General features: G+C 29.8%; 1 long non-coding RNA gene across 1 annotated transcript; it reads left to right on the top strand.

Moving 5' to 3' along the window:
• Positions 1–573: 573 nt before the first annotated feature.
• On the top strand, positions 574–3,449 carry LOC100264864 (uncharacterized). The gene is made up of 4 exons (XR_002030972.1): positions 574–671; positions 800–896; positions 1,389–1,461; positions 3,220–3,449. It is a non-coding gene; the product is annotated as an uncharacterized LOC100264864 (long non-coding RNA).
• The last annotated feature ends 2,185 nt before the right edge of the window (positions 3,450–5,634 follow it).

Below are 5,634 nucleotides of genomic sequence, written 5' to 3'. Positions count from 1 at the left end.
CAATTAAAGCAAATAAAAATGATTCATCGTTTTTTTAAATAATTTAATTCACTCAAATAAAATGAGATCAATAATATTTTTATTTTTTAAAAACTCAAATAAAATAAAAACGTTTTTAATAACAAGTTAAAAATAATATAATTTAATTTAAGAAAAAATTAATGACCATGTATAAGAAAATTCAAAATTTATTTATTTTCAAGATTCTAAATTGAGTGAAAATAATATCAAAGTGATACGAATAAGAGAGGTACTAGATAACATTTAAAAATTTATTATTTATCATAAAATGATAAAAAAAAAATATAAAACTATATTACTTTTTATTTTTAAGAATAATTTATTAAATTAAATTAAAGTTAAAATTCAAGATGGAGAACAAAATATTTTTTTAATCAACATCTAATTAATGCAAAATAATTTTTCTTTTAATATGAATCCACATAATTTATACTTTTATGAATATTATTATTCAGAAGTAATAAATAAAAATAATTAATTGATATTATTTTTATTTATGAATAATGTATCGACAAGTAATTATTTTATATATTGAATTTATTACATAAATTAGGAGTTGGACTTGGGCTTTGTTTGGACCTTACAACATAGAGGGTGAGCCACCAATTGCCGGCGCAGTAGTCAATTTTGACGTCGTTAGGAACCAAGAGGTGCAAAGATGAAAGATCTCTCATTTCTTCCAACTTCCAAAGCTAAACTTTCTTTTGTTTTTCATCATTTCTCTAACTTCAGATTTTGCGCCTTCCATCTTGTTTCATTTATATTTTTCTCTAAATAGGGATTGGAAACTATGAATTGGATTCAGAGGAAGATCCTTCTTTACAATGTCACTTTTGGACTCTACATGTTGGATTGGTGGGAGCGTTATCTCTTCAGTATCCTTTTTCTTCATCCCTTTCTGATTACGAATGTTGATTTTTAGTACAACTGAGATTTTTTCTCTTCTTTTTCTGCAAATTTCTATATGGGGTTTGAGAATATCTATGTATGCCGCAACCTTTCTTATGGGGTTTTAGATACATCTGCATATTGATATCTATCTGTCTGTCTGTCGTCCAATTTTTCATATGGGGTTTGAGCTGCATCCGCATGTATTGAATTTTCGATAAAAATATTATGGGTTATCTAGGGTTTGCTTATAGGGGTAATTTTAGGATAGACAGCTTGATCTTTTTTTCAGTAGTTACTAAAGGCTTGAATTAGAGGTTTGATTTTTTAAATATGGTTTGGTTTATAGACTATTTGATGTGTATTGGTGGTTTATGGACTGTTATTATTTTGTCATTGATTGAGAGGGAAAGAATTTTTTTTCTCTGGCTGGGTGGGCTGTGATGATATTCCCATTTTGAGTTCCTTCAATTTGACAGATGCTTTGGTGATTGTGTTAATGTGGTTTGTTTTCTACAATGGGTCACGGCATGCAACTGAATTCTACAAAAGGTGAGATGGGTGCATATCACTTTACAATTTCTTTCAGAAGTTGGATGCTAACAAATAAGGCAAAATATGTTTTTTGGGCTCTTGTTAGTATTTCTATAGTAATTAGTGTATCTACTTGCTTTACGTGGTAAAAGTGGTCTGTTTCGTAATTGAATGGAACTGTATTAGACCCTAAGATTACAACATATCAAGCATTAAGGTCGGTGGGATTGGTAATTAGTTGTCATTTTCTTGAGGTAAATGGTTTGTAATGGGCTAAGAGTTACATTTCATATCTGTATGATCTGCTGTCTAGAAAATTGGATTGGCACTTGGAATTTGTCTTAGTATGGCTTATGGATTAGAAAAGGTTGGCTTAATTCATTATTTTAGCGAGCGACAAAGGGTGGTAGCAGATCAGGAGCTAAAACAAGAGGCTTTGCCTCTTAGTAGGACCAAATGGCAGTTTAGGTTAGCAAGTGTTGATCAAGCAGCCATTATGGGTAGTTGTCTATCCCTGCCACATTATTCTACCTGACTAGGATGTGAGGCAACTCTGGTAAACAAGCTTCTTTATAGGATGGATCGCTACTGCATCAATGCTTGAGCAGGGGTGGAAGGAATGGATTTGAATAGGGAGACTGCAGTGAGTATGAATATATTGTGCTCAATGAATCTTACCATTGGAGGCTACAACTGAAATACGAGTATAATCCTCTTCCCTGTGAGTCATGCTAATCAAAGGGGAAAAAGAATCGACTTCTGAAAATAACAATTGTGGTTTTTCTTCCCTCTTTTTGTACAAGGACATTGATATTGGGATGCCTGTTTTTAAACCACATCTCTCTGATGAGAATATGTGAATGGATTGTTGATTTCCTCATTCTCATAAGTAGAGTGATATGTCAAGTTATTTGATCGAGCCAACCTTTTCATAGCAGACAACATAATTTGCTAATTATTTTAGCTATGGAAAAGCTATTCTTCATTTAGAGGCAGGTCTAAATACATGACCTTATGTGATTTCTATTAAAACATTGTGTGTTCTTTTATTTCATTCTGTTTTATTTTTGAACTGCACTTGGTTGGATGCCTTAACTTGGACATGAATTCTATTAGAGGAACAGAAAAATGGAGTTAATGTTTTTTTTTTCTCTTTTTTCTTTGCTGCTTTTTAAAGACATGATCTACCCTTACGAAAGGTGTTTTTACCGGAACAAAACGGATTAGAGGTGGATTCATGTGAGTAAAAATGCCCATTTAATTTGAAGTAAAAATGGGGGAAGTCTATAAAAAAAATAAGTCTAAAAGGTGCAATAACACCCTTGATCCTCCTTTGAGAATTAGGATTGACTTCTGATAATGCTCTTACCAATTAGGATGTCTTTTATGGCAATTTAGATTTGGATATTTTCATAACTGCAACCTTTATCACTGCTCTATGTTAAAAACCCATCTTCTTTTCAAATTCTTAAGAGAGTTTGTGAGAAGAGAAAAATAAAATTGTTTCAAATTCTGACCTCTAGACTTGCTTTGAATCTATTTCTATTTTCAAACGAATTTGGAAGGGATCCAAGATTTTTATGCCGTTAGATTTTGTGAGAGTCTGTAGTACTGAAAGACACCATGGTGATTACATTGTTTGTGATTCGTTTCTTTATACAACATGATAATTGATTTGGTCAGTTATGAAGTCTATTTCTCATGGTTCTGGGAGTGTGAAATATTTTGGAAGGCATGCTTGTACATTGTATGAAGCTTTTAACATTTTCCTTTCAGGCATCTCTGGTTAGGCACTGGAGTTGAAGGATGATGGGATGGAAGAGTAGGCCTATATATATATATGGTGTCATGTCTACCTCTATTTGGATAATTACTTGGGAATTTCTGCAGTTTGTATTTATCATTTGTGTGTCAAGCGTATGCATTAACCATTTACACTTGTTATCTAATCTTGATTGTTAACATATTTCTCAGTTCAAGCCTAGGAAGATGGGTGTTTTCCTTTACTGTATGTTGCTTATATGTTTGTGAATTTGAGGCCTATTTTGGCCATGTTTTAAAAAATTGTTTTAAAAAATTGTTTTCAAGGCAAAAGGATCAAAGATAGGTTTTTTTTTTTTTTTTTTTTCAAATATTTTTTAATTTTTTTATTGTCTATTTGACAAGTTATTTTTAAAAATAGTTTTTAAAGAACAATAAACTGATGTGTATAAAATAATTTTGTTGTTCTTGAAAATAATGTTCCTATTTTTATTTTGTAAAAAAATTTACAGGTAATTTATATTAGTATTAATTTAAATTCAAGTTAGGTCTTATTAAAAAAAATAGCTTTGTAATTAGAAATGAATTATAGATAAATTGTTTTGTAAAAATATGAATGTTAATCGAATCATAAATTGATAATATTTTAATAATTATTATAAAATGTGAATATTAATATTTGATTAAAGGTATAAATTGTATTTATTTTCCTAAGAAATAGTAATGTCTAACAATATTTTATTTAAAATGAATTTAAAAAATCATTTCTTATTAAATACGTAAATAAGTCAAGATTTCTCATTCACGTGTTAAACTCCTTAGGTAGTGATGGGTATTTATTTGATGAGTATGAATGTGGAATTTTTAATATTAATGGAATTGATTTTTTTTAGTTTAAATTTATTTTGAAAAATTATTTGGTTTATAGATAAATTCAATGTATCAAGTCTCACTCAATTTAAAATGTTTCTCATAAAAGTATATAAAATTATAGTTATTTGTAGGGAAAAAAAATCAACAAAGTCATTTTTGGATCAATTTTTTTTAATGCGTTAGATTAGTTCTTGAGTTTTAAATTATTTTTAAAAGTTATAAAATTAGTTAACAAATCAAACATGTTAAATCTTGTATGATTTGAAATTTATTTACTTGGTGAGAAAATGATCTCAAGTTCGTTTACTTGGTAAGAAAATTTAGAAAAGCATAGTTAATTAGTTATGTGTAGAGGAGAAACAATACCGGCATTCTAAAGCAATTTTGATATATGAATTTTTAGTATTATTCAAGTTAATTTTCTAATTCTAAGTTATTATTAAAAGTCATATGTCCCTTGATTTAGAGTTTGCTTGCTTAGTAGAATAATTTAGAATTATAATTGCATGAAAAGCAAAGAGCAACACACTTATTTAAAACTATTTTTGGTCAGTAATTTTTTTATATTAATTCGGTTGATTTTTGAGTTCCAAATCAATTTTAAAAATTATTAAACAAATTAATAAATTCAAACATAAAATCTCCCTTGATTTGAAATTTCTTTGTTTAATGAGAAAATTTTAAAAAAATAGAGAAATTAAGAAATGTATGTTCAATTAAGAGAGGGGCCACATCAATTAAAGGTTGGGGACAAGGATTTTCAATATTGAGCGGTGGAAAGGGAGAATGGTCCAAAGTTTATTTCCTTTACTTTTCATGATTATGAATTTTTTTTGTTATCCCAAGGGTTTCTCTAAGTGTATTTTGATGATAATAAATCATGGTTAGTTTGCTTAATGGTGTAAAATCAAGTTATGCTTTAGGTATTAAATTGAGAAATTCAAATAAGGAATCAAGACAATCATTAAGGAATGCAAAATCAAGAGGAGATGAAGACTATTCAAGCTTAGGAACCAAATATAAGACGAATAATTGGGTGCACTGAGGATCCTTAATTTAAAATCATGTGTCATGTCATGCTAGTTTCATGCATTAAAAGCCTATCTTATCAAAACTTGAGCATTCCTTTTTAAGTCCTAGGCAAAAGTGGTTTGATTGATTGTCTTGAGGTCCTTAAAGGTGTTGCCTAGGTATTACAAAGCTTTTGGATTAAGATTTGAGAGGTTTTAGGCTAAAATTGACCAACCAATGGAAGACAAACATAATTGGCTTAATCGGTTGGGAACTAGTCGAATCAATTACCCTTTCTTGGTTTAGGACCAATCAAGCGGTGCTTTGAATTTTCTCTTTCATCTAATAGTCCTGTCTTCTCGATCAATGAGGAGTCTTTCCTAGTCGAAGGTACCTCTCTCCCAATTGAGGCCCGAACGAACCCTAATGGTCCTTTGTCAAGCATTAAATGCCTTATAACTAGTCAATCGATCAAATTAGAGCTCGATCAGGAAAGGCCCGTTAGTACACTTTTTAACGCCGAGGTTGGAAACCTATAAATAAATA

This window comes from Vitis vinifera, chromosome 10 (assembly GCF_030704535.1).
Source record: "Vitis vinifera cultivar Pinot Noir 40024 chromosome 10, ASM3070453v1".
Lineage (NCBI taxonomy): Eukaryota > Viridiplantae > Streptophyta > Magnoliopsida > Vitales > Vitaceae > Vitis > Vitis vinifera.
The sequence above is the reverse complement of the archived record's forward strand: the minus strand, read 5'-3'. Positions and strand labels throughout refer to the sequence as shown.